Source organism: Mus caroli, unplaced genomic scaffold, assembly GCF_978045245.1.
Source record: "Mus caroli unplaced genomic scaffold, Mus_caroli_1 scaffold_19, whole genome shotgun sequence".
In the NCBI taxonomy this organism is placed as follows: Eukaryota; Metazoa; Chordata; class Mammalia; order Rodentia; family Muridae; genus Mus; species Mus caroli.
The window spans coordinates 14,490,200-14,501,889 of NW_028227274.1; the positions used below are offsets into that span (position 1 = coordinate 14,490,200).

The 11,690-nt window shown below is 40.7% G+C and overlaps 1 pseudogene; it reads right to left on the bottom strand.

Annotated features, from left to right (window-relative positions):
* Positions 1 to 469: 469 nt before the first annotated feature.
* LOC110285174 (pre-mRNA-splicing factor 18 pseudogene) lies at positions 470 to 1,448 on the bottom strand (annotated as a pseudogene).
* Between the last annotated feature and the right edge of the window lie 10,242 nt (positions 1,449 to 11,690).

An 11,690-nucleotide genomic window follows, 5' to 3' on the forward strand; every position in this document is an offset into this window, starting at 1 on the left:
GCCAGGACTAGGAAGTGTGAGCAGAGGAAGGGGGAAGGAAAGTGGGGGTTTTCAGAGGGGAAACCAGGAATTTACATTTGAAATGTAAATAAAGAAAATAACTAATAAAAAAATCTGAAAAAAAAAACATGTTAATAGGAGAGAAACAACAGGTGGGCAAATGGGTATCGCTTAATTTTTCCAAAATATTGAGTTTAGAATATGTGCATTATAAAAGTAGGGTAGAAAGTAGATATATGATTAAAAATGTTAATGGAGAAAGCAATAGTTTATCTTTTTTTATTTTACATGGAGAGCATTTAGCTTTTTTATTCTACAAGCAGATTTTCTTTTATAACTATTTAAAGTTTTCATTTTAATATCCTAAGTATATTAACAGTACTATTTTCTATCATGTGAGAGTTGGATGCCAAGTGCATGCTAGCCTATTTGACATCTGATCTGTCAAAGAGATCACCATACACAGCTCTTACATTGCATTATACTCCATACATTTGGATGGGTCTATAAGAGAGTGCTTCTGGTGAATTGTCATTAACCCCTTGAGTCCCTGAATGTATTTCCGTTGGGTTTCATCATTTAAAACATGTGCAACATGCTTGGAAAAGATCGTTTCCCTGCCAGTTCTGGCATGGATACCAACCATAGTGACACCAGTAGGCCAGGGAGCATTTCCAATGGCCATCTGAGGTAAGCATCATTCGCCTTCACATACTCTCACTGCAGCAGGAACTTAATCATAGCTGTGACTGACCCTTTAATATCAGCAGGAAGATTCCTTTTCTGGAGCTTTCTGAAAAGCAGTCTGAGGTAAGACTCGGTCTGCTTGTGGGTAGCACTGTTCAGTTTGCCCTGCACGCTTTGCTTCACATAGTCCTCTCTAGTATTCAGTTCTTTAGCCCAAACACCAAGCAGAAACTTCAGGAACTTGGTGATGATGCCCCCCAGTGCCTCTATTTCTTCAATGGTCGTGTTTTCCTCAAGAACTTTCAGGTCATTCTGTGTGTCCTCCTCTCCAGCTTCCTGACCAACCACTATTTCATTCAAGTACTGCTGGTCAATCTTGTCCAAAGCTGCTTTCAGATCATTCCTTAGGCCCTTACTTCTGGTGTAAGAATCTCTATTTTAATTAAGCGTTGGAAAGCATCATAATTGCTTTCCCCAAACAGTGTAATTGGTTCTCCCCTCTTTCTGTCTTCTGATGACCTCTTGCCTAGACAGAGTCACAGGAAGTTTTTCCTCTGTAAGTTCGAGTTCCAGCACTGGATTTGATGGTGGTGTCCGGTCATCCTCTTATGGCTGTGTCTTGTAGCCGCATCTTCCAAAATATGCTTTCTCCTCTGTTTTGGCAAGTTTACTCCTCTTGAAGTACTTTTTATTTTCTACCAGCAGGTTCCTGTCCTCCACCAGCTGTCACCTCGCAGAATCTCTGATCTTAGGACATCCATCTTGCTCCCTGGATACATTTTGACTCTCCAGCTCCTCAGTGACAACCTGCTGGCAAGTAAATGCAAGCAGGTGAAGGACAGTGAATCATCCTTCTGCTGGCCTTAAATAGGTCTCCAGCAGAGGGTGTGGCCAGGATTAAGGGTGTGGCCCACCCACCACACCTGGATCTGGGACTTGTTTTGTCCCAGGCTGACCTTGAACTAAGAGATCTCTTTGCCTTAATCTCCTGATATTAAGGGTATGTACAACCTTGCTTGAGCCTAATCTCCATAACTAGATCCAGGTCAGAAACTTGTGTCTTTCAGCTAAAGATCTTGATCAAAGGTGAGCCCTTCAATTCTGGGCTGTAGTTCATTCCAGATATAGTCAAGTTGACAACCACTGCTGGATAAAGGGAGGAAGCCCCTCTGTCCCTCTTTCACAGTCTGGGTTCATACTGAAAATCCTTAAGCCCTGCTCCACAGGAGATTTCTGTCATGCCTGAGCTTGCTTCAAAGAATATTCCTTTTTCTCCTTCAAAGAATATTCTCTCTGTCTCTGTCTCTCTCTCTCTTTCTCCATGCGTGTGTGTGTGTGTGTGTGTGTGTGTGTGTGTGTGTGTGTAAGAGAGAGAAAAAGAGTACTCACAAGCAAGCACACATGAACACACATCAATCAGAATTTATTAAGGCTTAAATCGCATTTGTTTAATATTCTTTACTTGTTTTAAATTGCTTAATATCCAGATGGGTATGGTTCAGAGTTTTTTTTGGTTTTCTTCTTCCTGTGGGAGAGAGGGTGAGCTAAAACTTTTCCTGGTTACAGGCTAAAGGACATACTTATTTCGGTGAAAGTCTTTGTGTTTGTGGGGTTTTTGTTTTTGTGGTTTGGTTTGGTTTGGTTTGGTTTGGTTTGGCTTTTTCCAGACAGGGTTTCTCTATGTAGCCCTGGCTGTCCTGGAACTCACTCTATAGACCAGGCTGGCCTTGAACTCAGAAATTCACCTGCCTCTGCCTCTCAAGAGCTGGGATTAAAGGGGTGTGCCACCACTCCCATCTGTGTTTGTGTTTTTAGAAAAGGTTATTAGTCTCTGGACAACTTCCAGAGTTATATGGTTCAGATATGACACAGTGAGACCTTATGAAGAACTAGATTCAATAGAATCAAACAAAAATGTAGATTCTTTGAGCCATCCTGCACATGGCATGAATGAAGACTTAGGCTCAGCTATTTTTAAAATTGGCCCATGAAAAGATTGTCGTTTTTGTGCTCAAACAAGGGTCACATTTTCTTACCTAACTAGTCTGTACACCCTACACAGTCTAACAAAATTCATGCAAATATCTTGACGGTACTTACATTTGGTTTTGAGATTTGAAGACTGCAGATGGTATAGCTTTGGTGAGATTCACCCTGAGACATGCTAAACTGGCCTTCTAGAACTCCCAATGTCATGGAGTCCAGGTCATCTTGCTTTATTAAACCTGTCAGATGGAACCAATCAGAACTTAGACATCAGAGACTAAAACAATGTTTGCATGGCCTTCTTATGGCCTACCGAACTCTCCCATTTTCCTACCCTTCCCTCCTTTAAAGATATCTCAACTCTCATATTCAGCAGGAAGAACTTATCAAGAGTTGTCATCCCAGTTCCTGGGTTTGGGGGCTGGAGGTAGTTGTTCTAGTTGTCTTTCTGGGGAATTTAGAAATGGCCATAATTTGAACAGGGAGGATTGTGTAACCATAAATCTCACTTGGTAGAAATCTATATGTGGTTACAAAACTGAAGTTTTAATTTCTTATATTTGTAGAGAATGAAGGTTTTCATTGGTATGAATTTCTAATATACATACAAAAATTTAAAAATACAATGCTTAGACCCATTCCTTCTATAACTGCCATTACAAACTGTCTTTACATGATTGATCATATGCATTAAGGGCCAGATAAAGAACTCAATGTTGTGACTTAATTGTAAGGGTGTCTTCAAGATATTCTAATTAGAAATGGCCCAGAACATTTAAAGGACAACATTCCAGATTGCTTTACATAGACACATAGTTTCCAAACACTCAAAAAAAAAAAAAATCCACGGATTGTGACACTTAACGAGATTTAATCATTTGTTGTTGAACTGAGCATCTATACCTCCAGGTGAGGTTGCACATTGTGGCTAGGTGGTCATTGGGCAGAAATTGCCTATTCATCTTCAGACAAAAATACTATCCAGAAAAAGGACACACTATGCACAATATTCCATCTACTGATACCTCTGCCAATACAGGATAATCAGTCCTTCAAAATTCTGAATGATAACGGTCTGCCAAATGATCCTGGGCCAAACAGCCACAGACTGGTGCTCCAATGTGATGTGAAACAGGGCACTGTGTAGGTAGGCAGCTGTCACTACAATTTATTTCTGTTCTGGAAGCTGTGTTAGTGCTTCCTTTATTTTCAGGTAAATTTTAAGTTGCTCTCGGGATTCTGACGGGCTTGACGACTAGTTGTAGGCTCATAGCCAACCCCAGCTGTTTGGCATTGTAACAGATGATAGTTTTGACAACAAGATTTTCAGATGGTATAAAATCTGAAACCAGGACCTAATAGGTGTAAGATTATAAGCCTTTTTAAATTAGAATGGATGATAGAATGCTTTACTTGACCAAATTGATGGGCTGGGTGATAAGTGTATCTTATACTTTATAAATTACAGAGTGGTAATAGTTGTGCTCAATTTATATCTCAGTGAAAAGAGCCTTTTAATTGGGCAAAAGGGGCAAAATGTTGTGGATTGCTGTTTGTGTCTTCTGCTCCCTCAAGAGTTCCTAAACTCAGATGCATTCAGGTGAAATTTTAAATGTTCAGATAAGGCTAGAGCCAATATTGGGCTGGGGAAGGCAAGGCAGAGGTGAAAGTTTTAGAGAGGGGAAAGAGAGATGGAGAAGAGAGAGGGAATGGAGAACAAAAGATGGAGGAAGAGGAAGATGGAGCTGAACCACAGGGCCCTAGGGGCCATAAGTAACTTGGGATTTCATAGATGGGAAATAGAGTAATGTAGGCACATTTGCCAGGTCTAGCTCTGCAGCTTTATTTATATGCTTTGAGTATTGAATTCTTTGCATGGGCATTTTGTGGTTGGAGATTTCCTCTAATAAATTTGGCTGGCATATTACAAGTCTTTTGTGTTATCATTTTAAGGTGTAAGGGGAAGTGGGAGCGGCAGCCAGCTCTCTGTAGGCAATCCAGAGAGGGTGGATAGCATTGGAAGTATGAGCAGCCTGGCAGCAGCTAACCATGGAAACCAGGGCAAGACTGCTGCTGCCTTGGGCTGGCCACTGGGGGTTAGTAAGACCAACTTGCCTGTGCCTAACCACTTTAGCATGGATTGGTTTTCATTTTTTTGTTTTTTGGTTTTTGTTTTTTGTTTTTTGTTTTTTTGTTTTTAGCTACAAGCTACAACCACATATCTCCTTTTGCTCTAAGGATATGAGCAATCTGGTGAACTTGAAAACAAAAAAATCCCCCATGCCCTCTTTCTTTTGTCTGTGCTCCAAGCCCTCCCCAAACTGTGTAAATGCCCTGTCTGTTAAGTTGGTTGCAAAGTGGAAGTCTTAGCACAAGCACAGGTTAGGTGTTCTGGTGAAGGGGAAGGGGGGAATTGGGAGGAGTAAGGGATGTCAAAGGGCAGGCCAGCTGCTGGAAGCACTCAGCACACACACCTATTATTCCCTGCTCCTATCCATATTTCTACATGTCATCCGAGTTTCTTTCCAGCTTCTGTAATTTGTACATAGTTTTTAATTTTGGTTATGAAAACGTTTACTGAGAGAGCCACATATTTTGAACATGCCTCTCTCCTCCCAAATTCAGAATAGCTACAGCCATAGTCCTGTAGAATACATGTTCCCCTTGCAAACAAAGCAAGCTCAAAACTCGAAAAAGAAATTAACAAAATATAACAAAACAAAACCCCAGCCCACACAGATCAATTTTAGGAGTACAGATGTCATAGGACCTAGTTTCTTCTTTGCATGGAATTTTAACACCAAAAAGGAAGACAATATAAAATTGATTACCATGCTTCGTGACCTAGAAGAAGTGACTTGGACATTTCCAATAGTATTTATAAAGAAGGTGTACAAAACAAAGCCACATGTCACAATAGGGATTTGCTGCACATCTCATAAAAGTCACTTCTTGGTCAAATCTCCCTAAGTTCTACCTGATTCCATCCTAAGAAAAGGCTTTAGCTGCAGTGCAAGGGACACTTATTCAACCCAAGGCTGCCACCACCCAGCAAGTAACTGGCAGAGGCGATCCTATTTATGCATGCCTTGGACCCTACGTAGCCAAAAGTGGTTTTCACTATTCTCAAGAGGGGCCAGCTAAGCAATTGTGAATCTGAACCACCTACAGCAGCCTCCAGGACCTGCCTCTGCACTCCTAAACTTGGACCGAACTGAAAGTAAAGACAGGAAAAACCTATCAATGATTCTTTCATTTACTATTATTGCTGCTAACACAATCGTTATTGTTGTTACATGAGTGCATACTATCCCATCGTAGCCACAAGGCCTGGTAAAGGCCCTTGGTCTATACTAAAATAAGCAATAATATTGATCTCTTGTCATCTGCTAGGCAGCGAGCTCAGTATCTCACTTAAACAATATCAAGATGAGGTCTAGAGTCTTATCATCACTGTCAGATAAGGAAATAAAACCTCAGGAAGATGGACCCACTTGCCCAAGGCTGTACTTAGAGCATGGCGCTGAGAAGCTGTCAGTCATGATTATCCCCCCCCCCCCGCTCCCCCCCTACACTTCCTTCTCTGACACCACACCCAACTTGCACACCCAACAACCCATGTGCCCACATCACTGAATTAGTTCTGACCTCTCAGCACTACGCCACCTAGTGGTCACAGTGATCAATGCTCTACTTTCTAAGACCAAGAACAAGTGGGGTAAGTGAGGACTGAGTGAGGCACAGGCAAGCTTGGAACTCTCAGGCATACAGTCATCCTCTGACAACTCCACATCCCATACCTCCTCTCTACCTCTCTGTGTCCAAGAAAAACCACACGTAACTGTAACATTACACTCTACTGCCAGACAGCAGAGTCCAAGAACATGTAACAACTGTAAAGGACCATTCCATGATCACAGACTTTTGTTGAAATACAAAAAATGTTTTCTATAAATGACACATTGTGCCCGGACCTGCAGGACTTAAGCCACAGGGTTCTCAAGGGAAGGGAGGAGCAACTACAGATTGGGATCAGGAGACTCGAAGGAAGGAGACAAGACAAACAATTCTGGTCAAGTCTCATTAACTCTTGGGAAACAGAGGGCTTAGAAAGCTGAAAACTACAAATGGTACTTGCCCAGGTGCATGGGCCAAACCGGTATCATTCCTTGGGTACATATGAATGTAAATGGAATGTCCCCATTGTAAAATGTCCTGAAAGAGGTGTCCTCATTGTAAAAGGTCCAGAAAGTCCTGAGTCAATTCCGGAAGCAAAATAGTGGAAGAAAAAAAAGAGTGTTAGTTAATAGATGATGGCCCAAGGACAAGATGGAGACTGAGATGACAGGGGATGTGGGGCCCCAACAACATAGAAAAATGAACAATTCACAATACTTTACAGAAAGTTCAAAGCCACTCTCAGATGTTTCTAAGTACCCAATGACACATTGGGATCTTGATAATGGTCATCTTCAACCCCCTTTCCTCTGTGGTGGTTGTCTACACATTTAAACTACACATGGCATCTTTAGAACTTAATTTTTCATCTGAGTCAAATAAGATCAAGACACAAAACTTAGTTTGCAGTACAATACCATGTGTACGCCAACACAGTTCTTGAAGCCAACAAGATTTGCACCAGGTGGAACCCCGCTGTGGAACTCTTCCCTCTCTTGTACCTGTGGGAATGCCAGAGGTCCATGTGTAATATCACAGGGCATCATGGGCTTAAGCTCCCAAACCTCCATCAAAACTCAATTTTACACAAGGTGTCATTCCCATCTGGAGATTAAGTTGAGATGTAACTAAATCATTCTAAGTCTTCCCAGCCACTGTAGATCAGGAGAGATCTCTTGTAAAAGAGTTCTGAGCACTGCCAAGAAGCACTGTTGATACCTTTCTGAATATTCAAGATAAGAAAAGAACCGCACACCAACTATTTCCCTGTCACAGTTGAACTTGGCCTGGGGCTTACTACAAATTTACTCTACATTTTACCACTGATTTTTGGTTCTTGTGCATAGTTCTAATGGATTTATTTATGTTCCACATGTATGAGACATTTCTGATTTTCTGACCCCGTTCAAACATACTTGAGATATTCACATACAACAATAGAAAGAACACAAATTGCACAGTATGGCTTCCCAAGAGTACGCACAGTTGCATTGGCAGATTCTTTTGAACAAATGTCACCATTCCTTAAATAGACCATGACCAGCACAGCACAATCAGGCAGAGTGTCCCAGTGACTGAGCCTTGTAATAAGGAGCAAGGTCCCTGCAGTCTTGTTCAAATTAACTAAACAGAGAAAGATTTCATCGACACTGTCTAATACAAGACCAAATAGACTTCCTGTAGCCCTAAGGGAGGGCTCTTACAGGCACAGAACTGGCAGAAGCAAGTGCCTTCCAAATGGAAATGTGGGACCTCTGACCAAGTGTCAGTATATGAATGTACTGAAGATCAAAATGAACACTGTCTAGTGAATCCACAGAGCACACATTGCACCATCTCTGCCCTCATCCTGTCCAACAACCTACACAACAATTGCACGTGTATATTATTTTCTGAAGAGGAATGGGCCTGGTGTATTTTTTGCCATGTTGATCTTAGATAAACCATAGGATGTCTTAGTGTTTCACATCTATTGGCAAAAAAATATTAAAGACCTCACCTTGCTGAGGTTTCAGACTTTAGTCACAATCAAATGATGTTCTTCTCATGAAAATTGGGAAATGACATAAACTTATAAAACTCGAGGTCAGACAGCTATTGTTAAAGAATGTGCTGGTAAGTTTTAGTTTAATTCTTCTGGTTCCTGATCTTCAGGAACTGAAAGTATTTGGTCAGCAATCTGCTAACCCTTTTTCTCACTGGTATTTCGAAGAATGGTATCCTTTTTGTGTTTCTGTTTAACTGTCCTGTCGTTTCATTCATTGTAGGGAATATGGGACCAGGTTGCCAGCCAGGCATAAAAACTGACAAGGTTGAGTGAGCTAATACTCCAGGAATCTCAGAGATCTGTGACAGGTAGAAGTGGAGCTGTTCCTTATCTGTCTGTGTACCTGGGCTGGATCTTGTAACCACTCCATTCTACTCCTCTGAGGACCATGGGCACTGAGGGCATAACACCTGGAGTTCTTCTCCATGCAGATGAGGTGTGTTGATAGCCCTGAGCCGGCAGCCAATGAACTTCCCTTCTTGGGTATTCCTTCCTGCAAGAAGATAATCCCTGGTTCACACCGAATAAAGTGCATGCATTTACATCTCCCATCAAATAAACCAGTGTGAACAGGCAAGGATCATCTCAGTCCCAGACTCTGCTGTTCACCCTTCCAGAATTGGGAAGGAAGACAGGACTATGGACCTGAGTTTTGGAATTTGCCCTGCTGCCTCTGGTGGTGCCCAGGCACCCCCAGTAGAGACTCAGGGTGCAGCATGACAATTCATCACTATTGAATAGTTCCCAATGGCTCAAAGTCAACTTGCCTGATATAAAACCTATGCTATGACAGTTGATTATGCACACTTTAACTCCCAATAAGAGCACAAAGGTTGCAAAGAATGTTTTTTATGAGTTTATCAGGTCCCAACTATGATTTTGGTAAAAGAGAAAATAGTATTGCATTAAGAAGAAAGCATTTGACATAAAAACTCAAGTAGTTCTCATCATATATTGAAGGGCTAGATTAAGCTGAAGCAATTGGGGATAAATAAGGAATCAAATAAAGGTCAGGGGGTTTATGACAGTAGTTTCATAATGATTAAATTTAGAGACTTTTTCTTTTACAGGAATATATGAGGTGGCAGTTGTTAGCTTTGTTAAACCTGGTTGCTTAGAAACCACTGACTGATTAGAAGATAGTTGCAATCTACGTCTATAATTATTGTGATTACTATTACTGCCACAGCCCTTGATGGGAACCTGAAAATGGTATTACGGTGAAGAATTTCACAAACACACACCTATAAAAACTTATTATGTATCCCAGTATAAAAGATTTATAATGTCCCTTCCTTGCCTTTACAATGGGCTCATTTAAAGAATAATGCAATTATTCTCTTTCAGCTTATATTGTAGATTTCTGTCAAGCCCATTATGAAATAGAATCAGAGGTTTTTAACAAAGATGAGAAGAAGAAAACAAAAGCCTTCTGGGTAAAGAACATCAGATTGATCCTTCTTGGGTCCTTATCTCTTAATTGAGTATGTAGCAACTTTCAAAATCTCAATGTGAGAAATGCCAAAACCTTTTATTTCACTTGTGATTGTATTAGTAAGTAATAAATATCATAGGAATAGATTACACTTTTATTTTTTTATTTGTGCTGAAGCTTAGGACAAATTCACTGAAATTGGCCCTGTGGGGATACAGTCTAGGTTGGTTTGAAGCAGGAGTTTAATTATTTCTATTTTGTCCCTTAAACAAATGAAATCACAGCAAACAAAGGCAGTACACCTGCATCATTTTGTCTCATCCACACTTGTGTGCAGATAATCATTGTAACCAGGAGCCACAGACACTGGCATGGTAATGACCATAGGACAGAATGAAATCCATATCCACCATGGAGAAAATGAGATGCAAAGCAGGTGTCTCCTTTCCCATTATTCCAACACACATGGATGGCAGGGTCTGCTTTATCCCACTTCAGGTGCATGCCTGGGTTTCCCTATGGTTTATTGTCAATGACCTAGAGTAGTTCTGATCTGACATTGAAAACTCAGATATACACACAAGTATAACTCTATCACCTTTAAAAAACTTACCTGCAGTATTTTCTTTGTGTTTGTGTGTGTAGACATGTGTAACTGTGTAACATTACTTGTGGAAGCCAGGGTGGATCTCAGGTTTATTTCTCAATCACTTTCCACCATTTCTTTTGTGAATATTGTCTTGAAGCTCACGATCTTGGCTTGCTGGCTGACCAGCAAGCTTCGGGGACCCACCTGACTCTACCTCCTAAGTGCAGAGATAGAAGCATGTACCAGTAGGTTCAACTTTTTTTTTTTTTTTTTACCATGAATTCTGGGTGACTGAATTGAAATCTTCCTCCTTACATTGCAAGCCCTTAACTGACTGAGTCATCTCTTCAGTCCTATCTTTTTCTTAAAGTAATACATGATAACATGTGACCAATGCTCTGGAAGTTACAAAGGCCCTGTGTGAAGCTTAGGAAAGGAAATGTCTTCTTTAATAGGTGCCTCCTGACTGATTTAGCAATATCTCATTTTGTTTATGGTCACACCTGATGGCAATTACATTTTATCTATGCAATGGGGTTGTAGAAAAAAATCAATTAAAATATTTTGATGGAGTCTGGAAACCTCCATAATTAAATGCTGTGTATAAAAGTCATTACTACAAGTATCTTGGACAGCCCTGGAGATGGAGGTGGATTTGTGTGGTATTTAATTTCTGCCTGATTCTGTAGCTGTAGATGGGGGGCTGCTCTCTCCAGGTACAAGGTGAGCAGGTAACTTGCCCTATTTTACAGCTACATATTTCATTTCTTTGCTTTCTCATTAATCCTAGATCTCTGCCTGCTATCTATCTCAAAACTTCTCATCGTGGTCACATAATAGGGAATCTTTATTTTCCTTTCTGGAGCAGATTTCATTTTTTCTTAGTTATGAACTATAGTTGTTCTCTGAGAACCTGGAAATAGAATTGAAGATCTCAAAACCTTCCCATACCCTGGGTTATGAAAATACAGTTCCAGCTAGACATAACCCAGTCCCCAGAAAAAGGAAATGGACCTCTCATTTTGGCTGGGCCCCTTTGTGATTAATGTATAACAAGAAAACTCCTGGATGAAGTGTCTGGAAGTATTTGCTGTCTTATAATGAAACTCTGAGCAGATAAGGAGGAAAACAGGAATAGGGGCATATATAAAATCATTGTAATTAAAATGCAATGTGAATTGACTATGGACAGAGCATCCCTGCTCAGTACCAAGAAGTGTTCCTCATCTTTGTAATAGGGTCTCTAAGACAACACATTCTTCTTCTCT